Source organism: Bos mutus, chromosome 17 (genome assembly GCF_027580195.1).
Source record: "Bos mutus isolate GX-2022 chromosome 17, NWIPB_WYAK_1.1, whole genome shotgun sequence".
NCBI classification, from domain to species: domain Eukaryota; kingdom Metazoa; phylum Chordata; class Mammalia; order Artiodactyla; family Bovidae; genus Bos; species Bos mutus.
Genome location: NC_091633.1, coordinates 69,653,142 through 69,678,877, shown reverse-complemented (window position 1 = coordinate 69,678,877; position 25,736 = coordinate 69,653,142). Strand labels below are relative to the sequence as shown.

At 40.8% G+C, this 25,736-nt stretch overlaps 1 protein-coding gene across 4 annotated transcripts in view; it reads right to left on the bottom strand.

Moving 5' to 3' along the window:
• LRAT (lecithin retinol acyltransferase) overlaps positions 1–25,736 on the bottom strand; it is a 156,409-nt gene that overhangs the window by 25,245 nt on the left and 105,428 nt on the right. The window lies entirely within an intron of this gene.

Here is a 25,736-nt window from a genome sequence, read left to right as displayed (position 1 = left end):
TTTTGTACTTTCTGCCACCAAAGATGTTCCAAGCTCATCTTTTTCTTCTCCACCCCAGTCCTACAAACACCATTTCTCACAACCTTTGTTCTAGTGTAGAATAATATTTAGAAATAAAAATCTGGACACTTGGTGTGTTCACCACTACTGGATTGTCACTGATTCCATACCCTCTCAGCTCACAGGAAAAGGAAGCAATTGTATATATACATGTATAGAAATGCAAAAAGGCAAACTAGTTGCCTGAGGAGGCCTTACAAATAGCTGAGAAAAGAGAAGTGAAAGGTAAAGGAGAAGAGGAAAGATATATCCATTTGAATGCAGAGGTAAGGAGAGCTTAGAAAGAACAGCAAGGAGAGATAAGAAAGCCATCCTAAGTGAACAGTGCAAAGAAATAGAGGAAAACAATAGAATGGGAAAGACTAGTGATCTCTTCGAGAAAATTAGAGATACCAAGGGAACATTGGGCTTCCCTGGTGGCTAAGACAATAAAGCGTCTGCCTGCAATGCAGAAGACCTGGATTCAGTCCCTGGGTTGAGAAGATCCCCTGGAGAAGGAAATGGCAACTTACTCCAGTACTCTTGCCTGAAAAATTCCGTGGACGGAGTAGCCTGGAAGGCTACAGTCCATGGGATCGCAAAGAGTCGGACACGACTGAGCAACTTCACAAGTGAACATTTCATGCAAAGATGGGCACAATAAAGGACAGAAATGGTATGGAACTAATAGAAGCAGAAATATTAAGAAGAGGTGGCAAGAATACATAGAACTATACAAAAAACATCTTAATGACCCAGATAACCATGATGGTATGGTCACTAACCTAGAGCCAGACATCTTGAAGTTCGAAGTCAAGTGGGCCTTAGAAAGCATCACTATGAACAAAGCTAGTGGAGGTGATGGAATTCCAGCTGATATACTTCAAATCTGAAAAGATGATGCTGTTAAAGTGCTGCACTCAGTATGCCAGAAAATTTGGAAAACTCAGCATTGGCCACAGGACTGAAAAAGTTCAGTTTTCATTCCAATCTCAAATAAAGGCAATGCCAAAGAATGCTCAAACCACCACACAATTGCATTCACCTCACACACTACCAAAGTAATGCTCAAAATTCGCTAAGCGAGGGTTCAACAGTACTTGAACAGAGAAATTCCAGATGTTTAAGCTCGATTTAGAAAAGGCAGAGGAACCGGAGATCAAATTGCAAGCATCCATTGGATCATAGAAAAAGTAAGAGAATTCCAGAAAAAATCTACTTCTGCTTCATTGACTATGCTAAAGCCTTTGATGTGTGGATCACAATAAACTGTGGAAAATTCTGAAAGAGATGGCAATACCAAACCACCTGACCTGCCTCTTGAGAAACCTGTATGCAGCTCAGGAAGCAGCAGTTAAAACTGGCCATAGAACAATGGACTGGTTCCAAATTGGAAAAGGAGTTTGTGAAAGCTGCGTATTGTCACCCTGCTTATTTAACTTATATTCAGAGTACATCATGAGAAATGCCAAACTGGATGAAGCACAAGATAGAATCAAGATTACCAGAAGAAATATCAATAACCTCAGATATGCAGATGACACCACCTTTATGGCAGAAAACGAAGAGGAACTAAAGAACCTCTTGATGAAAGTGAAAGAGGAGAGTGAAAAAGCTGGCTTAAAACTCAACATTTGAAAAACTAAGATCATGGCATCTGGTCCCATGGCAAATAGATGGTGAAACAATGGAAACAGTGACAAAGTTTGTTTTTTGGGGGCTCCAAAATCACTGCACACAGTGACTGCCACCATGAAAGTAAAATGCGCTTGCTCCTTGAAAGAAAAGCTACGACAAACATGGAAAGTGTATTAAAAAGCAAAGACATTACTTTGCCAACAAAGGTCAGTCCAGTCAAAGCTATGGTTTTTCCAGTAGTCATGTACACATGTGAGAGTTAGACCATAAAGAAAGCTGAGCGCCAAAGAATTGATGCTTTTGAACTGTGGTATTGGAGAAGACTCTTGAGAGTCCCTTGGACTGCAAGGAGATCAGTCCTGCATATTCATTGGAAAGACTGATGCTGAAGCTGAAGCTCCAATACTTTGGCTACCTGATGCAAAGAACTGACTCCTTAGAAAAGATCTGATGCGAAAAATTGAAGACAGGAGGAGAAGGAGACAACAGGATGAGATGGTTGGATGGCATCACTGACTCAATGGACATGAATTTGAATAAACTCTGGGAGTTGGTGATGGACAGGGAAGCCTGGCGTGCTGCAGTCCATGGGATCACAAAGAGTCAGACACAACTGAGTGACTGAACAACAACAACAAATACACGCATACCCACACAAACATATATATACACACACATACCTAGAGACACACACAGATATTGTACTCTATGTATATTTCCTTTCTCTTTATATTTTAAAAATCATGAGTTTATCCTGATACCTCCAATTTAGCCACAAAAGGGTCTTTCTGGAGTTGGACTGCATTTTAAGTACACTCACCCATCATGAATAGGAGGTACAGAGCATGCCTTCAACAGTGGCAGCTGTAATCAGGGGGAGCATTTACAGGATAGTGATGCTATGGTCCTTGTGGGCATGCATCTCCAGTGCTGTGTGTTAGCAATCCCTCTGCCTAAAGCCCTGGTTAGAGTCTAGTGAGAGCCTGTTCTAGTCACCACTCTACAGATACTAGTCAGATTTCCCACATATCAGTAATGATGGTGCCTTCATATCAGCAATGTGCTTCCATCAATCGTAAATTGATTCCCTCCCCCCACCCACTGTTTAATTGACAGTTCGTTTGAAAAAGGTTTAGCCCATGGTAAAACTTGCATTTTAAAGTACAGAAACTTCCTTCCAATTTCTTTGCTACAGTTTCAGCACTAGCATAGCAAACTGCTGTCAATCTTAGAATTCAAAACTTTTTGCCAGGACACAAAGTTGGTGGTAGAAAAAAAAAAATCCACATATGTAGCATATATCGAGTTACCATGAGGTTGGTATCAAGATGAATCTTTTTTCCTCTGAAATTTTTGTCCTTCAAACATTTGATCATGGACTAAACCAGGTACCATGAAGTATATAGTATACGCTGAAGTCAGAATATCCTTTTTTTTTTGGACTTGAGGCATATGGGATCTTAGTTCCTCAATCAGGGATCCAACCTGTGCCCCTTACATTGGAAGTAGAAAGTCTTAACTGTTGGACCACCAGTGAAGTCCCATGAAGTCAGAATATCTTAGGAGACAGTCCACGAGTGTTCCAGGGAAGATTTACTAGTGACCTCAAGACAAAGTTATATTGTATCTTCTGTGCAGTGTTCACTGCACTTAGAGCACAAGGGGAACATATATGTACACACACATATCATATTAACAGTGTGGACTAATGGACTGTTTATATATGTGTATATTTATGTTTATTGTACTTGTATGGAAATACTTCAGATAAGATCAACACTGTCCAGAGCAGTGTGAGAAGTATATTGTGACCAGGATGTGGATCTGTGAAAGGAGTTGCGGCAAAAAAAGAGGAAATTCAATGGTAAAGAAAAGGTAGCTGACCTCCTTGCATGTAGTAGATATACTGTCATTTAGTAACAAAATATTTTCCTTTACTTATGATATGTTAAACATTGTTTTGATTGATTTATTGAATAATAACATGAAAACAAATGAATATAATTGAAGCTACGCAAGGATGCATAGTAAAATAAAATTATTATGGAAGTAGAACAAATATGCTGATGGCATGCACAGGCATCAATATAAGAATTTATACATTCAAAATTTGTTCTGGGATTAAGACTCAGAGAAGCCAGCTTCATCATCAATGGCTTGAAAATAACTTTTTTGATCTTGCTTTGATACCTGCATGCAGGATACTTCGTGTTAATCACAAGATTGGTGTCAGGAGATTTTTTTTTTTCTCTCTTAAACTTACCTTTGAGGAGCTGAAACAACTAGACTTTGATTTTCTTTTCCACTATGCAACTTCAGTGACCAAATTTCATTAGAATTAAATGCATTTATTATTACTCAAATTAATGAATAAAAGGAATGTTTAAGAGCAATTTCTAAATGTTATTTTAAACAAAGATTAATTTTAAGTAGGAGAACCTGCCCTAGGTTACTATTTCCTTTGTAAGTTGATGACTGTTAGTATATATCTGACTCATTTTTTTCTCTATATACATATAACCAGGTGGAATGTAGGCTTAATGAGAAGATTGTAAATTATATGAGAACTGTTATTAATCATGCTTCTATAATTACTGAAATTATATTCACAGAAAAAGTCTGCTAGTGAATTTCAGGTGATACAGAATTCTCCCCAGACTTTTCTCATTCATTTCTTTATTTACTGGACAAATACTTCTAAGCAGGATGTATACTAGTCTTCCATAACAACCCAGGGCAGTGTGTGACTAGAGAATAATACAAGATCTTTTAGGAGCTCAAAGAAGGATGAAATGCTGGCCAAGACTGGTTTTTATTATGTAAAGTGGAACCAATTTAAGCACAACAGTGCTAGGTCAGGGCACTAGCTCCAGAGCCATGTGCACCACCCAACTCATCATACTTTAGAAACATCAATGTCCAACTAAAATAGGGGAGGGACACCTCGTTGCAGAGAGGGAAATTGTGAATAAGATCAACAATTTATCTACAAAAACAGATAACCAAACTTCAGATAACTAATAATCAAGATACCAGTCTCAATATTTATTTATTTTTGTGTGTGTGTGTAAATTTCTCTTTGTATTTTATTTTTTTTCCAACTACAATTTTATTTTATTTTTAAACTTTACAAAATTGTATTAATTTTGCAAATATTAATCTTAATATTTAAAAACTATAAAAATATTTTACCAGAGACTTGAAAAACATAAGTTTCAGTATCTTGTTCAAAGTAGCATCAAACTAAGGTCATGATACCCACACTAATAAATTTTGGATCACTTTAAACATGTCAGTTCTGGATCAAGGCAAAGCCTCAAACCCACACGTGCCACACATCTCCTTATCTCAGAAACATCAATGTCCAGCTCTGCAAAAAGAAATGCTGTAGAGGAGAGAGTCTGTCACCTGGCTACAGAGAGGAAGACTACGAGGGCAGTTTCCTGGTAAGGTGAGGCAAGGGGTGGAGGGCAGACCGGGGAGCTAAACTGCCTGGGTTTGAATCACGGTCAATAACTGTGACCTCCAATGCATTATTTATCACTGCATGATGTACTTCCCACCTAGTATCATGAGAAACTTGTGAGACAGAATAACTGAATTTAAAAGTGCTGAAAAAGCCCTGAGTAGATCAGATAGCCTTTCACTTAATAACACCCGTTGAATGAATTGTTATAGTTCAATATGTGTTTAAACTGTGACTTTCTCTCTGGAATAAAGAATGCTTTATCAAGTAGTTAACATCTTCCATTTTGGGGGTGTTTTAGTTCTGCAAAAGAGCTCAAAGGTGTTTAATATGTATCCGCTGAGGTTGAATTAGGACCCTGTCCCAAGGCTGCACTATTGTTTTTAGACTGATCCTCCCTTGTCTCTGTATCACCTCCCTTCCTTGATTAGCAGCTGTTTGACTCTGCTCTTTGGAATTCAGGGAAGGTCATGGAGGCTGGAGTCTATTCCCTACAAATAAGAAAATGGGGACACAGAAAGTCTTCCATGCCCTGGAGCTCCACAGGGTCCTGCTGGTTTCAACACTATGTAGATTACTAAATTCAGTTTGCATTTCTACAACTGGAGAGGGATGTGGGCAGCTGGTAGAAAAAATGGAAGAGAACAACAGAGTAATGAAAGATTTACAGAGTAAATTTTATAAAAAGCTAAGGAAATTCATGTTATTTAGCTATGAGGAAATAATCTAATAAATTAGTGTCACTCAACAGGGATTACCCGCTGATCAGTTCCACAGAAATAAGGGTATAGGTGATTTGCTGTAAAGTGTATCCAGAATTACTTGTTAGAGATCAGAAAAACAGAAAGCATTGCAAAGTAGTGCTACTCAAGCAGTGATCTGTGGCCAGGGGGCATGTGAATAGCCTGGGAGCTATTAGAACTGCATATTCCAATCTTATCCCCAGACCTATAGCATCTGGATGTGGGTGGAGTGTGGGCAAGCTGGTAATCAGCTTTAACGAGCCCCCAGTCAATTCTGTGACTCTGATACAAGTTCAAGTTTCTTAAAATCTTCCTAGGAAGAGTATGCATTTAAAATACTCCTCAGAGAAGGTGGGCTTTTATTCCCCTGGAGACTGCTAACCTGAATAGTAATCTGACTGCCCACCCCTGCACTGTGCCCATCCCAGGGAGCACACCTCACCAAAGCCTTCAGACTTTACCGCCCTCACTACTACTACGTGATACAGAGCAGCGCCAAGCACTCACCCTGACAGCTCCGCCCATGAAAGGATTTGGGGAAAGTGAAGGTGATGAAAAGAAGATATGATAGAGAAGGGCAAAATGGCAGGAAGATAAACTGTGAACAAAAGTAGGGAAACACATCAGAAAACAGTCAGAATAAGAAGTATGAACGTGAGAATTTAGGAAGTAAGAGTGGAGATCCTATGTCAAGTCAGAGTTGAGTTCAATAAGGGAAGGAAGGAGGTGGGAGATGATTTGTGAGGGAGTCACTGCCAGGTGACAGGAGTCAGTGTGTAAAAAGTACAGAAGTGCTTGGTAAGTGGACACTGCCAAGGGCTAGTCATGACCATGACTGCACCCAAGAGAAGCAAGGTGGATGAACAAGAGTTAAGAAACCACATGAGCTATGTTCCAGAGGAACGGAGGGCAGCCTGCTGTGAAGTTCAGTGATGAGCCAGAGGACCTCTGCAGTCTTTCAGTTAATGCTGATTACAGGACTGGTGTGTTATACACCATGCACACACACGCTATCGTGTATGTATATATAATTAGCTAGAAATACCTGTGGTATTTATTACTTTTTTTGTAAATGAATAGGTATTTTTATTGGTATGTCTAGGCCATTTGCTTCAAAAAATTGTCTTTAAGTTACATGAAGGATAATTTTAAAAATAAATATTTATAGAGTGGCATTGCTACTAACAAATTCTTTAAAATTTTTGTCTTACAATGTAACATAACTTAAATTTGACAAAGCTCATAAAAATAGAAAAGTCCTCTGTTTTGGCTGACCGAGCATATCTGCACACAATGGGGTGCCTTCATAATTACTTCCTTTAATGTGCTGAGCTTGGTTTCAGTATTCATTAGAGATCAGACTTCCAAGTCAATTTCCTGTTAGTTTTGGCTAAATTATTATTGGTGAGTTATATGGAAAAATAGACCATATCAATTGATTATATGTAGTTTCTGGAAAGCATTAAATGAAAACACAAGAAAGAAAATGTCTCTGCGTGGAATTAGAATAGCAACAACAGATGATCAGACTAAATCTCGGAACACACTAGTGACATTCAGCCCTCTCATTGGCTGGTGTAGGTAACGACTGGCACCATATGGGTTTGCTCAAAGCAACAAGAAACAATTTAAACTCTTTCCCTCTTAGTGAAGTTACCAGATGGCCCCAAGGTAGAAGTACATGATTTTTCTCTAATTTTAGTTATACAAAAAATAAAAAATCTTAAATTTAAATATATTGCAACTTTCACAATTTCATCATGATTGAGCACACCTAAGAAATGGTGTGTCACACAAAGAAAATACTCACCTCTTAGAAATCAGTCTAAACATTGAGTTATTTGAATATATTCAAAGAGATGTTTTGTATAGTATGTCCAAACTATTCTACTATGGTGAGTTTATTAGGAAGAATGATGAACTAAGTCCTTTGTTCTCAGGAAAATTTCAGCACTGTTCTGTGTGTGTGTGTGTGTGTGTGTGTGTGTGTGTGTGTGTGTGTGTTTGGTGAGGGGTATGGGTGCGTTGTGGTATTGCTGACCAGAAGGTAAGCCATGTGGTGGCCACGTGCTTCTCTAGGTAACAAAATCAGAAATGGCTTTTCTAGTTTTACACATTTCCTAGAATTTAGTTCTTCAAAGTACAGATTTCAAGATTAGCCAAATACTAATAATGACCATACTATTTTTAAAGTATGGTATTCTGGAGCAATATTTAAATTCAGCACTCCATGCTGTTGGTGCTCCTGAGCCCAACTGCCAACCTGATTAGGAAAATCTGTTAATGAGCAGAAAGTTGGAATTACACAGGGTAATTATTTTTTCAGCCCCTAGTGCAAATAGCTTTAAATCTCAGGATATCATTGAAAAAGCCCTACGGCGAGTCCACATTTACTGGCCAAGGTGGCACAGACTGCTGCTGGCACTGTGGGGTGGATTTTCTTGACTGCCTTGACGGCACATAAGGATAGAGCCCTCTGTGTAAGTGGACAAACTGCAGAGAGGAGGAGAGCTAGAGCAGCGGGTAGACATGCTGGAGCGAAAGATGCGGGGAACCCAGTGGCTTGCAGAGTGAAGTAATGAGTGACGATGACAAGGAACATTGTGAGACCATGGGCCCCCGCTTGGCAGCAAGGCCCATTGTGCAGCAAAAAGTGGAGCCTGAGCAGCCTATGACCAAGGTGGGCATCCTCAAGGGGGCCCTGGTGTGACTGAGTTCACAACGTATTGACCATCTACTCAGGTGGAGTTGGTCGACTTGGGTAAGCAGTTTTAGCCAAAGCAAGGGGAACCCTTGGAAGCTTGCTTTTTGTGACTCTGGGACAGAGAGTTGGGCCAGGTGCCTGGGAGGTTTGGGGAATCCTTACTGAGAGAAGTAGAGGGATGACATGCAAGACACCGTTTGGAAGTGTGAAGATCCCGAGCCAGCAGGGGTCCCATCCGGTTACATGGATGCAAACATGAGCTGGTTTTCTGGCAGCGGGAGTTGACAGAAATGAAACTGATAGACAGCCCAATGCAGTGCTCCTAGAGCTATGGAGGCAACTGAGACTGGAGCAGCAGTTTACCAAGTTTGGGAAGCACCCACAGAAATACAGTTGGATCAGTTAAAAGATTACATGGTGCCCAAAGACGTTCCTTTCAGTGATGCCCTTTTCTGCTTTGAATAGGGCTCAAACCAAGGTGCCCTCTGGAAAAGCCCAAGCAGGGGCCAGAGACCCCAGGTAGAACTTGCAATTCACTGGTCACTATGTACAGAGAGTAACGGCCCTGGTTGACACTGGTGCTGAGTACAGCTTTGTTGACCGCAAGCCGGGGCCGTATCCCAGACCTAGGGCATACACTGATGGCTACGGTGGCCAAACGGTTAAGAAAACGGCTGTGTTCTACATTTAGTAGATCTGTATACTGCAACAGCTGTGTCCTGGGATGTGCTACTAACCTGATTCCCTTGGAAATTAAGAACAGCATTGAAAGCATTTGGAATCATGTGGGCAGACTCTGAATGTCACAAAAATCCCCTCTTTGAAGGGGTGGGCCTGGAGCTTGTGTGTGGAGGGGTGGTTTGCAGGCCCTTAATAAAAAGCCCTGCAGGGGTGGAGCTGTCCCTGTGGAGGCTTTCGTGCAGTTTCACAAGGACAGCTGGTAGACTGGACTTGGCCATGGACGATAAAGGCACTCCACATGCAGTGGGTGGCTCTTCTCTAGTCTGGTAAGGGCAAGGACTCGAACATGAGTTTCAGATGATACCTGGTATTGGGTTTTGCTGTGTACTGGGGATGTAATTGTTTGTTTTTGTAGCTGCTTCTGTTACAAGATATAAATACAAGGGTCAGAGTTACTTGCCAAGAGAACACTGTGGAAGATGGATTGGGGTAGACTGCGAGGTGAGAGACCCTGAAGGTGTGGAATGTAGGGAAAGAGCAAATTAGCCAAGATGGTGTGCTCAGGCTCTCTCGCTCCACATCCTCTTGCTCTCGCCCCATACTTTGCAGATACATGGTTTTGTAACAGCTGAGGTCACTTACAGCACTGCGCATGTGCATCACAATGTGCTACTTTTGTTCTGTAAGCTATAAGCTCCCCTGAAATAGCCCTCGTGACTATGTTATGGCTGTGTCATGGTGGGGAGGCCACGTCACGCTGCGGAGGCTGCGTGACGGTGGGGAGGCTGCGTTATGGCTGCGCCTGCTGGGTCCACCACACAAGGAGAGACTACAGCGTGCCTGCTGCTACTACAACTGTTGTGCCAGCCACAGAAAATAAACGTGTCTGCAGTTCCTATGGCTCCTCACATTTTCTTCCCCGGCTTCTTGCCTACCTTGGGTTCAACAAACAGTGCACACAGTGAAATACAGCAAGACACCTGGTGTAGTCAGCAGGATCAGTGAGACATACGGTCTATTGCTCTTCAGTTTCTGTTTCAGTGACCATTCAATGTTGTAATAAAGTACATACTCTAAGAATACAATAGTTTCTTAAATATTCAGCGTTAAATGAAGTTAATCTGTGTGTAGATTTATGCCTCAGAGAAGGCAATGGCACCCCACTCCAGTACTCTTGCCTGGAGAATCCCATGGATGGAGGAGCCTGGAAGGCTGCAGTCCACGGGGTCGCTGAAGGTCAGACACAACTGAGCGACTTCACTTTCACTTTTCACTTTCATGCATTGGAGAAGGAAATGGCACCCCACTCCAGTGTTCTTGCCTGGAGAATCCCAGGGACGGGGGAGCCTGGTGGGCTGCCGTCTATGGGGTCACACAGAGTCGGACTGAGGTGTGTCCGACTGAGGTGTGATTGAGGTGACTTAGCGGCAGCAGCAGATTTATACCTGCATATGGGTTTTTTCAGGAGATAGTTAACTAAAACACATGCTGTCCTGAGTAGAGACACCTAAACCCACCCATTCTTTACCTTAAACATTTAAGCAGATATGATATATTCATTTATCTCTAAGATTGTTTATAAGGTTTCTACCACTTCATCCCCACACTCTTGCCTGGAGAATCCCCTGGACAGAGGAGCTTGGCAGGCTACAGTCCAGAGGATCGCAGAGTCAGACCCAACTGAAGTGAGCTGGCACACATGCATACTAATTTTGTATGCTTTTCTTTCAAGGAGCAAGCATCTTTTAATTTCCTGGCTGCGATCACCATCCGCAGTGATTTTGGAGCCCAAGAAAATAAAATCTGTCATTGTTTCCACTTCTTCCCCAGCTATTTGCCATGAAGTGATTGGACTGGATGCCATGATCTTAGTTTTTTGAATGTTCCATTTTTAGCGAGCTTCTTCACGCTCCTCTTTCACCCTCAAGAGGCTCTTTAGTTCCTCTTCACTTTCTGCCATTAAAGTGGTGTTATCTCCATATCCAAGGTTATTGATATTTCTCCCGGCAGTCTTGATTCCAGCTTGTGCTTCTTCCAGCCCAGCGTTTCTCGTGATGTACTCTGCATATAAGTTAAATAAGCAGGGTGACGGTATATAGCCTTGATGTCCTCCTTTCCCAGTTTTGAACCAGTCTGTTGGTTCGAGTCCAGGTCTAACTGTTGCTTCTTGTCCTACATGCAGGTTTCTCAGGAGAGGTAAGGTGGTCTGGTAACCCCATCTCTAAAAATTTTCCACAGTTGGTTGTGATACACACAGTCAAAGGCTTTCACGTAGTCAACAAAGCAGAAGTAGATGTTTTGTTTTTTTAATTCCCTTGCCTTTTCAATGATCCAATGGATATTGGCAATTTTATCTCTGGTTTCTCTTCTTTTTCTAAATCCAGCTTATAAAACTGGAGGTTCTCAGTTCACACACTGCTGAAACCTAGCTTGGAGTATTTTGAGCCTTACTTTGCTAGTATGTGAAAAGAGTGCAGTTGTATGGTAGTTTGAACGTTCTTTGGAATCACCCTTCTTTGAGATTGTAATGAAAAGTGACATTTTTCCAGTCCTGTGGCCACTGCTGAGTTTTCCAAATTTGCTGGCATATTGAGTGCAGCACTTTAGCAGCATCATCTTTTAGGATTTGAAAGAGCTCAGCTGGAATTTCATCACCTTCACCAGCTTTGTTTGCAGTAATGCTTCCTAAGGCCCTCTTGACTTGACACTCCTGGATGTCTGGGTCTAGGTGAGTGACTGCACCATCATGATTATCTGGGTCATTAATACCTTTTTTGTATAAGCCTTATATGTATTTTTGCCACTTCTTAATCTCTTCTGCTTCTGCTGGTCCTTGCTATTGGGGATTCCCTAGTGGCTCAGTGGTAAAGAAACCATCTGCCAATGTAGGAGATGTGGATTCAATCCCTGGATCAGGAAGATCCTGTGGAGAAGGAAATAGCTACCTACTCCACTATTCTTGCCTGAGAAATCCCAAGGATAGGGAGTCTGGCAGGCCATAGTCCATGGAGGCACAAAAGAGTCAGACAGGACTCAGTGACTAAACAACAACAACAATGAACCAGTGGATGAAATTATCTGTCAGGCAGCTGGCAATCTGGCCTGGAGTTCAAGAGAAAAGGTTATGATTAGTTCTGTATGTAGGTTTGAGGATCATTTACTTAGTGGAAACTCCCATGGATGGAGGATCCTGGTAGGCTGCAGTCCATGGGGTCGCTAAGAGTCGGACACGATTGAGCGACTTCACTTTCACTTTCCACTTTCATGCATTTGAGAAGGAAATGGCAACCCACTCCAGTGTTCTTGCCTGGAGAATCCCAGGGATGGGGGAGCCTGCTGGGCTGCCGTCTATGGGGTCATTAAGAGTCGGACACAACTGAACAACTTCTATTTCTACTTAGTTAAGAAGAAGGCTAAGGACAGTAAGTAGAGTGCAGCCAACATCTGTATCCAAGATAGGGGGAAATGATGAGGAAAAGGAGCCCCAAAGATGTACAGCCAGGATCCTGCACAAGTACAGCTAGGGAAATGTTAAAATGAAGCTCAAGAAAATGAAGATGCTCTTATGGTATGGCTGGCCCCAGTCTTCTTGGGGATATCAAGAAACAACTGAAGGAACAAGAAGAGAAATGATCTTTAGTTGGGTTTTCAAGGCTCCAGTTTTTTCAAAGAAATGCAAAGAATTTGAAGAGTGAGTGGTCTGGCAACTGATCATTGAGATAACCTTCAAGAGATCAGAATTGGGGAGTGGAAACCAGCTTATGAGGGATTTGGGAGTTGATAGATGATGAAGAAATTATATGAAGTGTTAATTTGAGGGGGTAAGTAGCAGGTACATCATGAGAAAAGCTGGGCTGGAAGAAGCACAGGCTGGAATCAAGATTGCTTGGAGAAATATCAATAACCTCAGGTATGCAGATGACACCACTCTTATGGCAGAAAGTGAAGAGGAACTAAAAAGCCTCTTGATGAAAGGGAAAGAGGAGAGTGAAAAAGTTGGCTGAAAGCTCAACATTCAGAAAACTAAGATCATGGCATCTGGTCCCATCACTTCATGGGAAATAGATGGAGAAAGAGTGGAAACAGTGTCAGACTTTATTTTGGGGGGTTCCAAAATCACTGCAGATGGCGACTGTAGCCATGAAATTAAAAGATGCTTACTCCTTGGAAGGAAAGTTATAACCAACCTAGATAGCATATGAAAAAACAGAGATATTACTTTGCCAACAAAGGTCTGTCTACTCAAGGCTATGGTTTTTCCAGTGGTCATGTATGGATGTGAGAGTTGGACTGTGAAGAAAGCTGAGCGTCAAAAAATTGATGCTTTTGAACTGTGGTTTTGGAGAAGACTCTTGAGAGTCCCTTGGACTGCAAGGAGATCCAACCAGTCCATTCTGAAGGAGATTAGTCCTGGGTGTTCATTGAAAGGACTGATGCTGAAGCTGAAACTCCAATACTTTGGCCACCTCATGCAAAGAGTTGATTCAGAAAAGACCCTGATGCTGGGAGGGATTGGGGGCAGGAGGAGAAGGGGACAACAGAGGATGCGATGGCTGGATGACATTACCGACTTGATGGACATGAGTGTGGGTAAACTCTGGGAGTTGGTGATGGACAGAGAGGCCTGGCATGCTGCCATTCATGGGGTGGCAAAGAGTCAGACACAACTGAGCAACTGAACTGAACTGAACTGAAGTAGCCGGTTTAAGAGTTTTTGTTTTTGCTTTTATTGAAATCGGGATGGAAAACTCAAGCACTTTTCTGAGGGGAAGAAGGAACTGGCAAGGCACTGAAGATGCAAGAGAGAGGGCTGGGATGGGATGGGGTGGAGCAGGGTGGGACCAATCAATACCTCCCATGGAGCTGTTGTTATCCTTAGCAAGATTTCTTTCTCTGAAAGGGCAGGAAAGAGACCAGGCTGGGCAGGTACAGACAGAGAATAGCAAAGGGAAAAGGGAAGGAACTTGACGAAGCTTTTGTTGAATAATAGGAAAAGTCTGAGTAAAGAAGAGTGTGAAATTATGGCAGAAATTAAGTGATTCTGAGAGCAGAAATAGTTTGGAATAGTTACTAGTGGGGATAGTTTGGGATAGTTACAGCTGAAAGTCAACCAGAGATCACTCCAAGTGTTGTCAATCGTGAGTGTGCTGGAAGAATTCTATGCCAGGTAACTCTTGGTTTTGTAGGACTGTAGCAACACTGGCTAATTTAGTCAATGCCAGGAATTTTCACCTGTGCTTGTGATAACCAAAACACATTCATGTTAATTTCTAAATGCCTTGAGTTAAGAATCACTTATCTGATGGCCTGAGATCACCGGAGAATCAAATCACACTGGATACAGCCTTTTCCCATAACACTTAGAAACCTAATATCAGAGTTCAGTAGTTTTAAAAGCTTTGATAAGGAGACAGTAACAGAAATATTCCTAGATTGCCCACTCCCCATTGATTGAGGATATTTATATCATTCCTGACCAACTGCCATAGATCTGTTTCCAGTTAGAGCAATTGCTAGTACACTCAGCATTTTAGAGCCAAATACAGTTGCACAGGAGATTAATTATTGCCAATTCAGAGACATTTTTATAGGCAACGTATGTCTAAGCCCTGATTCAAAGCCTGGTTTTATAAGCCTGGCCCTTGGCCCATGACGTGGCGGTGGGGAGCAACCAGAGTAAAAGTCCCGCAAAGGAGGCTTAAAGGAATCAGAACACTCAGCCTGGAGGAGACCCCTGCTGAGGCCTGCAGGCAGAGCACTGCTGTCCCCCGCACACAGGGCTCAGGGCTTGGGAGTGAAAATACAGCTCCTGATTTGTCCCCACAAACACATTCTAGAAACAAAGACATAGTAGCAGAGCCACCTGTGGAAGATTTGTGAGTCGGACACGACTGAGCGACTTCACTTTCATGCATTGGAGAAGGAAACAGCAACCCACTCCAGTGTTCTTGCCTGGAGAATCCCAGGGATGGGGGAGCCTGGTGGGCTGCCGTCTATGGCGTCACACAGAGTCGGACACGACTGAAGCGACTTAGCAGCAGCAGCAGCAGAAAGAGGGAAAGTCCATTTAACAGAGCTTATGGAAACAACTGAGAAGAACTAATACTCAGCATTAGCTCAGGGCAAGACCTCAGCTTCTGGTTATCTGGCTGTCTCAACATTCCTTAAAGAACTCCTGGTTCGCCTACTAACTCATCTGATCATGACCTTAGCCTTCCCTGAGCCTGTTCTGTTTGGCTAAGGCAATAGGTTTCAACATGCCAACAGCTTTGCCGTGTTTTGATCTGGTCTAATGGGTCATGGTCCTCTACTGAGACTTGCCCAAGGGATTCTTCAACTCAAGCCATTTCAAGTTCTCCTCCCACTCAAAACACCGATGGTGATCTGTCTGGTTTTGGTGCCTGCCTGACTTCATGGGAAATAGATGGGGAAACAGTGTCAGACATTATTTTTGGGGGCTCCAAAATCACTGCAAATGGTGATTGCAGCTATGAAATTAGAAGACACTTACTCCTTGGAAAGAAAGTTATGACCAACCTAGATAGCATATTCAAAAGCAGAGACATTACTTTGCCAACAAAGGTCTGTCTAGTTAAGGCTATGGTTTTTCCTGTGGTCATGTATGGATGTAAGAGTTGGACTGTGAAGAAAGCTGAGCACCGAAGAATTGATGCTTTTGAACTGTGGTGTTGGAGAAGACTCTTGAGAGTCCCTTGGACTACAAGGAGATCCAACCAGTCCATCCTAAAGGAGACCAGTGCTGTGATTTCTTTGGAAGGAGTGATGCTGAAGCTGAAACTCCAATCCTTTGCCCACCTCCTGCGAAGAGTTGACTCATTGGAAAAGACTGATGCTGGGAGGGATTGGGGGCAGGAGGAAAAGGGGACAACAGAGGATGAGATGGCTAGATGGCATCACTGACTTGATGGACGTGAGTCTGGGTAAACTCCAGGAGTTGGTGATGGACAGGGAGGCCTGGCGTGCTGCAATTCATGGGGTCACAGAGAGTCGGACACGACTGAGTCACTGAACTGAACTGAACAGAACTGTCTTCTCAAAACTGCTGCATAAACTGCCTTCTAATTTTACTGAAGTGTAGCAGCACTTTTCAGCCCCGAGAGCTACTGACCTGACATACCCAAACATCTATTGCAAGCCAAAGCACTTCATAAAGCCCACCTAGAGTGCGAAGCAGTGCCAACTAGCTTTATTATGGAGTGAAACAGTGCCAAAAATAATGTAGAGCCTCACTGCTGCTTTTAGTCAGGCAGGAAACACAAATGAACTAAAATAAAGAAGATTTGCAATGTTTTTAAGTAGGAGCACATTCCAAAATCAGAGAGTACAGAGAAGATCATATATATAGAAGTATTATCTAAGAAAAGAGATGCAAAAGGCAAAAGAGAAAAGGAAAGATATATATCTGAATGCAGAGTTCCAAAGAATAGCAAGGAGAGATAAGAAAGCCTGCCTAAGTAATCAATGCAAAGAAATAGAGGAAAACAACAGAATGGGAAAGACTACAGATCTCTTCAAGAAATTAGAAATACCAAAGGAACATTTCATGGAAAGATGGACACAATAAAGGACAGAAATGGTATGGACCTAACAGAAGGAGAAAATATTAAGAAGAGGTAGCAAGAATATGGCAACCCACTCTAGTACTCTTGCCTGGAAAATCCCATGTTCAGAGGAGCCTGGTAGGCTGCAGTCTAAGGGGTCATGAAGAGTCGGACTGAGAGACTTCACTTTCATTTTTCACTTTCATGCATTGGAGAAGGAAATGGCAGCCCACTCCAGTGTTCTTGCCTGGAGAATCCCAGGGACGGGGGAGCCTGGTGGGCTGCTGTCTGTGGGGTCGCACAGAGTTGGACACGACTGAAGTGACTTAGCAGCAGCAGCAAGAATATACAGAAGAATTATACAAAAAAGATCTTCATGACCCAGATAACCACAATGGTGTGATCACTCACCTAGAGCCACATATCCTGGTGTGTGAAGTCAAGTGGGCCTTAGGAAGCTTCACTATGAACAAAGTTAGTGGAGGTGATGGAATTCCAGCTGATATATTTCAGATCCTAAAAGACGATGCTGTGAAAGTGCTGCACTCAACATGCCAACAAATTTGGAAAATTCAGCAGTGGCCATAGGACTGGAAAAAGTCAGTTTTCATTCCAATCTCAAAGAAAGGAAATGCCAAAGAAAGTTCAAACTACCCCATAATTGCACTCATCTCATACATTAGCAAAGTAATGCTTAAAAGACTCCAAGCTAAACTTCAACAGTGTGAACTGAGAACTTCGAGACATTCAAGATGGATTTAGAAAAGGCAGAGGAACCAGAGATCAAATTGCTAATATCCGTTGGATCATAGAAAAAGCAAGAGAATTTCAGAAAAATATCTACTTCTGCTTTATTGACTACACCAAAGCCTTTGACTGTGTGGATCACAACAAACTGTGGGAAATTCTTCAAAAGATGAGAATACCAGGCCACCTTACCTGGCTCCTGAGAAGAATGTATGCAGGTCAAGAAACAACAGTTAGAACTGGACATGGAACAATACACTGGTTACAAATTGGGAAAGGAGTACGTCAAGGCTGTATACTGTCACCCTGCTTATTAACTTATATGCATAGTACATCATGTGAAATGCTAGGCTGGAAGAAGCACAAGCTGGAATCAAGATTGCTGGGAGAAATATCAATAACCTCAGATATACAGTGACACCACCCTTATGGCAGAAAGTGAAGAGGAACTAAAAAGCCTCTTGATGAAGGTGAAAGACAAGAGTGAAAAAGCTGGCTTAAAACTCAACATTCAAAAAACTCAAATAAGACATCTGATCCCATCACTTCATGGCAAACAGTCAGGGAAACAATGGAAACAGAGAAAGACTTTATTTTCTTGGGCTCCAAAATCACTGCAGATGGTGACTTCTGCCATGAAATTAAAAGATGCTTGCTCCTTGGAAGAAAAGCTATGACAAACCTAGATAGCATATTAAACAGGGCAACAATGGAGAAATAGACATAGAGAATAGACTTATGGACATGGGGAGAGGGGAGGACAGGGTGAGATGCATGGAAAGAGTAACATGGAAACTTACATTACCATATGTAAAATAGATAGCCAATGGGAATTTGCTGTATGGCTTAGGAAACTTAAACAGGGGTGCTGTATCAACCTAGAGGGGTGGAATGGAGAGGGAGATGGGAGGAAGTTTCAAAAGCAAGGGGATATACGTATACCTATGTCTGATTCATGTTGAGGTTTGACGGAAAACAGTAGACTTCTATACAGCAATTATCCTTCAATAAAAACTTAATTAAAAAAACAGAGACATTACTTTGCTGTCTAGTTAAAGTTATGGTTTTTCCAGTAGTCACCTATGGATGTGAGAGTTGGACCATAAAGAAAGCTGAGCACCAAAAAATTGATGCTTTTGAACTTTGGTTTTAGAGAAGACTCTTGAGAGTCTCTTGGACTGCAAGGAGATCAAACAAGTCAATCCTATAGGAAATCAGTCCTGCATATTCATTGGAAGGACTGATGCTGAAACCAAAACTCCAATACTTCGGCCACCTGATGCGAAGAACTAACTGACTCATTGGAAAAGACCCTGATGCTGGGAAAGATTGAAGGCAGGAGGAAAAGGGGATGACAGAGAATGAGATGGTTGGATGGCATCACCGACTCGATGACTTGAGTTTGAGCAAGCTCTGGGAGTTGGTGATGGACAGGGAAGCCTGACGTGCTGCAGTCCATGGGGTCACAAAGAGTCAGACACAACTGAGCAACTGAACTGAACTGATTGAAGTAATAGTATCTATTACACCACTTTTAGTTTTGAATGTTCTAATTGTTGATCTTGGATGGTAAATAAATTCATCTATTTACTTCAATCTTCTAGTCTTAGATTAAATTGTTAAGATGTATAAATTTCTAAAAGTCAGCTATCAGAAAATGCAAAGAAGTTAAATAATGAAATAATAATCTGATTAAAAGAAAAATTGTATAGCTTATATATTCATTGGAAATGTTAATTATCTTTAAAGAAAACAACTTAATGTCAAATAATACATATAAAATTTAGAGCTTTAAAATATATATACCATCCCATATTTTAATATAATTTTTATATCTTTAAAAACTCTAATTTTAAGAAAGTTAGGTTTTCACTTAAATTGAGCAATCAAAAGAAATTTGCATTTCAACAATAAATATTTTCTGGCGTATGATTCAATTATATTAAGCTTCTGCAATTGAGGCAACATTTAAAGGTTCAATATAGCATTTCCACCAAGTTTTTTCCTAGTCTGTGTTATGCAGCTTTTTTCAGGGTTTCAGGGTAAGTGTTTGGATCACCAATTTAGCATGAATCAAAGAGGCCTATGTTGACCTTGGTACTATGTGCTTAGTCGTGTCCGACTCTCTGTAACCCCATGGACTGCAGCACCCCAGGCTACTCTGTCCATGGGGATTCTCCAGGCAAGAATACTGGAGTGGGTTGCCATGCCCTCCTGCAGGGGATCTTCCCAACCCAGGGATCAAACTCAGGTTTCCCACATTGCAGGTTGATGGATTCTGAGCCACCAGGGAAGGCCTAGATGCTCCACATCTTGTCAATTTAACAGATGTTCAAAGCATGCCAATTTAGCAAGACCACCACTTCATTTTGAAGAGTAAAGATTAAGTCTTCTGCTTTTTTGTTCCTTCCATAATGTGGGCAAAAGATAAAAGTCCCAGGATCAAAATAAAAGCTATTGATCTCCTAATTCAAAATTAACACCCTCAACTATTTATAAATTCCTAAATAAAGATGCAGTAATTCAATCACTTCAGTTGAACCATACCTTATTTCTGTATTCCCTTCAGGTGATTTTTTACATAGACTATGCTGTAAAAAATCTTCTATGGCTTGAGCAGTCAGAAATTTTTTTGAGTATGCATAGTAGAGAGGATGCTGTGCTATGATGTCTATTGTATACAAAACCACATATTCATAAGCACATACAATGAAGATTGATCAAGATGACTCAATAATTTGAAGTATATTACTCTGATTCAGTGAGGATACTGTTTGCCAGGTGAGAATGGGAGAGGTAGAGGGATTTGATGGGAACACAGCATCAAATTGTTGCCATTGAATGAGTCTCCTGGTAGTGATAGTCATTCTCCCTGTTTTGACAATGTCCAGAGTTTCTCTAATTTGAGGTTGCCAGATTTAGGTATGTCTAATTTAGGGCATACTCAAATAAATATTGCATGGGGCACACTTATTCTAAAAATTATTCATTGCTTATCTGAAATTTAGATTTTACAAGGCTTTCCTTGTTTACTCTGTCAACTATAATTATCTTAAGGGGGATTATAAAATTCTAGAAAATTTACTTTCATTCCTTTACTTTTTGAAACCAAGCTTATGTTGTATAGTTGTATCAATAACTTGCAAAGAGGGGATGGAAGATAGATGCAAAATCAAATTAAGGATGTTAGGATATTAACTTCAAAAGACTACATGTTTTAGAGGTCAAGGACCTTGAATACCATGCTCCCTGCTCTATTCCTGCCCACAGTTCCACAACTGATATTCTAGGGAATGTTTTTTTGGGTTTTTTTGAGGAAAAATTAGCAGATATAAGAGCTTCCCTTGTGGCTCAGCTGGTAAAGAATCCGCCTGCAATGCGGGAGACCTGGCTTTGATCCCCGGGTTGGGAAGATACCCTGGAGAAGGGAAAGACTACCTACTCCAGTATTCTGGCCTGGAGAATTCCATGGACTGTATAGTTTTTCATGGGGTCACAAAGGGTCAGACATGGCTGAGAGACTTTCCCTTTACTAGACTCTAAATTCACAACTTATCTTCCCAGGAGACCACAATGTTATGGATATTCTCTAAGGCTGAATAGCATTTAACATGTTTACCAAGATAAAGATAAAAAATGTGCAAAACCAGTAAGACCTCCTTAAAATGAATTAATAAGAAAACTTATCCAAAAAGTGGAAAAAAAATCCTTAATGGTAAAATACCTTTAAAGCAAATTTCATAAACACAAAAATTAAATTTATGCCAAGAAGCACATGGACAATTATACTGTAAATCCTTTAAGTATATAGGCAGTTGTCACTTTGCATTCCAATATACAGAAATTTCTGTTGTCAAGATTTAGTTGATTAACACCAGTCCCCCAACAGCTTCCAATTTCAATACCAAGATAAATCAACTGTATGTAATTGCAAGAGTATTATTCAGTTCATGTACACACACAAAGTATGTGGTTGCGTTGCTTCCCTGTCTCTCAACAAATCCACACAATATTTTACAAAATTGGACCCCTGGAAGAGAGATCTGGCCAAGAAATATGAAAGTGCACCTAAAAAATGATAAGTGATATCAGGGGAAGTAAAATTCAGACCATTTGTAAAGGAATTACAGAAGGAAGAGCTAACAGGAGGAATGCTAACACTCAACGTTTGAAAAACTCGATGTGCAGTTAGAGGAAATGAGTGAAGGCAAATATATCAACATAAAGGGAAAAAATGATTGTGATTAAAAGAATGGAGACATCTCAGAGGAAATGATGCCTGCTGAAATTCACCTTGCAGGAATTCTTGGAGCTATTTCACAACAGGGAAAGTACAGGGGTAAAATGTTGAAAGTTGATCCAAACATGGAGAGGAGCATGACAAGTCAGTACTCTACTGACTTGCGGACTTATTCTAGTTTCCTGAAGATGAATCCCTAAAAGGCTGAGAGCCTTCCTAAACTCTCCCTCTCTTTCTGATTCAAATATTTCCTGACTGTTTCCCATAACAGACAGTGCCTTTTGTTAACCCTTTCTAACTTCATTAGAGTGTGATGTCTCCCTCTTAGAAGGAGAGGATCATTTTTCTGAATGTTTGTCTCTTGAAATAAGGATAAAATCTAGCCTTCTATTTGTGCAGACCAATCCTTGATTTACGCAATAATAACCTTTACATTTGCTTGGATCCTTTCATCCAGGAAGAAAGGAGAGACCAAGTGGAATTGTAGGCTCTTTATTTTTCTCCCTGAAAATGGAGCCTATTCAGTCTACTCAGTCTCTTTCATGGTCATCCTCTGTCTTGGATAAGTTTGGTGGAACCAATGTGTATGTGTAAGGTGAGATCTTCCTGAAAGATTTTAGCATATTCTCCATGCATATCAACCTGAAAAAAAATATTTTTAAGCCAGGAAATGGAGAATAAAAGCTTTTATGAGTAAGCAAGTCTGTTATCATTTAGTTTAATTGGAATTAGTTTAGTTTAATATGAATTGATTGGTCCTTTACTCTCCGCTTGGAAGCTCTGTTCTTGAAACTTGTACAAGCTGCATGGAGCTGACTGCTTTGTCACTCCTCTTAGTGCAAACAGCTAATGCATTACTTGCCTCCAACTTCTCTTTTCTTCTGCTTCTGGGCCCTCGGGAGGGCCTGCCTCTGCTTGCTGTTGATGAGGACAGAGTGACAGAGAACTCTAGTTGGCAGACTGGGGCAAACTAAAATGACGAAACACTAACAAGTATAGACCCGCAGCTGACACTGGAATCAAAGACTGTTTCTTGAGAACTGATGACTGATGCCTGCCTCACTGGTACAGCTCCCTGGAAAAGCATTTCCAGCTTCCTTATCCTGTCCTCCAAGAATTCAGTCAGGTCTGAGGCATATCTTTCCTCACGTGCCAGGGCCTCACAATGTATTCTGTGTCAAATCAGTCTCATCGTATCATCAGGGCGGCGTGAACCTGGCTCATGCAGCAATGCACAGTCAACTCATATTGTAACAGGGAGTCTAGAGTAGCATGGCTTTTATATTGGCTTATATGGCTGCTTTATATGACTGTATGAGAGTGGAGCCATAACTGCTGCTGCTTTGCGTCCTAATGCCTAGACAGTCAGCACCTGCAACATACAAGCTCTCAGTAACTGCCATACCACACTTAAGGGTTTTGTTTATTTCTCAGAGCTTCCCTTACAATTATTCTTGGTCCTCTCCTTGACCAATGCAAGGGTTGTGAGAACTGGAACCAAGTTGCACAGAGAAGGAAGGCAATAAACATCAGTTACAAGGGTATTCTGTATTATTCCAGGATGATTTTTGTCTCCAAGATGTTCCAGCTAAACAAACGGCATCTTCATTCTCCTGCCAGCCTATCCAGCCTGCTTAACTTTGCTGGTTAGTTCATCTTGCTTAAGGTTACCAAGGCAAAAGCAATTGACTAACTGTGCCACTGTCATTTTCGTATACCCAAAGCATATTCATGATAGAGTATTCTATAGGTACGAAAAATGAGTGATAATTGCTACATGTCTCAACACTGATACATTTCAGAAGATAATTTTGAGTGAGAAAAACAAGTTATGGAAGAAAACAAAGTTTGAGTCCATGTATATAAAGTTCAAAATTTTTAGTAAAGCTAAGCAATCAATTCTTTAGAAATATGTATATAAGTGGCAAAATATACAGATAATCAGGAAAACAATAATCATAAAATTCAAGTACATTATTAGCAACCTGAGAAAAAAGACTGTATCTTATTTCTATCACCTCCGCCCACCACCCCCACCATATGGACGCGGGTTAGCAGGGATCATGGAGCCTCGTACGTTGGACGCTGGAAAAGCATCAAGCCAACCTGTGTTGAATCTCACTGCCTTTTCTTCTCCTTTACTCTCTGACCTCACATAGTAATTTGCTCCCAAGACTCAGGTGGTAGTAGAAGTAAAGGATAATCTTCTTTCCTAATAATTTTCCAATTTCTATTCTCTCCCCTTGTGTAGAACTATTTGGTCTGTAAATCTAGTTATTTCAGTTGCATTGAGAACAGCTACCTTGAAGAGTCAAAAGCTGCCTCTGTGAAACTTGGAGATGGAAAAAAATCATTTGTTTCTTTTAAATGACCTGACTGAGACTCTACTTCTGATGCATCCAATCTGAAATTGGATTAAACTGTCTATGACCACATTCATGATTAGTATAAACTTTTTGCAGTAAGCTTCGTTTCAGTAGATGCATTTCCAAGAAGCACTGGATTCACATTTTCAAAGAATATATTTTCTATGCACTGGAGTTTTTAAATGTATATTGAGATGAAAATTGCCAATTATGAGTTTATGGTACAGTTTATAACTATACCATAAATTTTATTTTGTATAAATCTATATTTTCTTCATGTCTATACTTCCAAGAGCCACAATTTTCAAGAAGAGAAACAGCTTTTGATATAATGATGTAAAAATGATATGATCATGTTGATGTGATGGATCAGATTAATTGATTTTGAATTTGAACCAGTTTTGCATACTGGAATAAATCCCACTTGGTTATGGTATTTAAGTCTTTTTATACATTGTTAAATTCAATTTACTAAAAAAAAAAAAAAAAAGAAACAGCTTTGTAAGACAGGAAGCTGGTTTCTCAGCACTTTGCAGTATTAGTACTTTATGCAAAGATTCTTTGGGCATTAATTCTAAGAAAATAAACAGAATTTAATATGAGTCTAGCAAAATAGCCTTCTCCTTTGAATTATAATGCCTTTTTACATTTTTGGGCTCTTGGTTTTTAAGGTAGTGTCTGGTAGGTAACAAAAAGAAAAAGGAGAGTTTTCCTTCCAACAGGTAGTCATGAACCCCGAATTTATGGTTTGCCATAAAGCTTATTAATACATAGAAAAAACAACCATATATTTTTCAAGATTGCATGTTTTAGTTTCTTATCTGCAATTCTTAGATTGTGTATAAGTTCTCTGAAAGATGCAAATTAACTCCTTTATGTAATTGAGTACTTATAGTTAATAATTAATGTAGCTATTTATTTTAAAAGTCTACCGCACCCACTTCTAAAAGGCCCGAGGCAGTTTACACATTAACACATAGTTCAAAGGCACACTATTATGGTTGAGTACTAAATAAAATAGACTAGAAAACATAAAGGAGTGGATGCTATCAAGGACCAGTCATGTTCTGCTTTTTTTGAATGGCTCCCCACCCCAGATGCTACCTCCTCCCTACACTCAAGTGGAGGCTATTTGTTCTTGAAATTTCCATTAACCACAGGCGCTGGCCAGGCTTATCCAGCAGAATCAGCAGGACAAGGATGTGGGTAAGTGTGTGGACTCTGTTGCTCACTGCTTGACTGAAAGCATCAGTCGATACCTTGAGCAGGTTATTCAATATCTCAGAGCTTTAGTTTCCTCATTTGCAAAATGGGGAATAATAATAGTACTCATCTTACAGGGGAGAATTTAATGAATTTTGTAAAGTACTTGGAACAGAACTTGGAGCACAGTAAGTGCTAAATGGCTGTTAGCACTTAACCCATTCAATATTCCTCCACTCTCCTGTAAAAATCCTTCCTTTGAAACGTGAACCTCTCAAATGTACTATCCTCCAGCCCTTCTTATTGTTCTTGTGTGCATCAGAGATTTTGGAACATGGCTTATGATT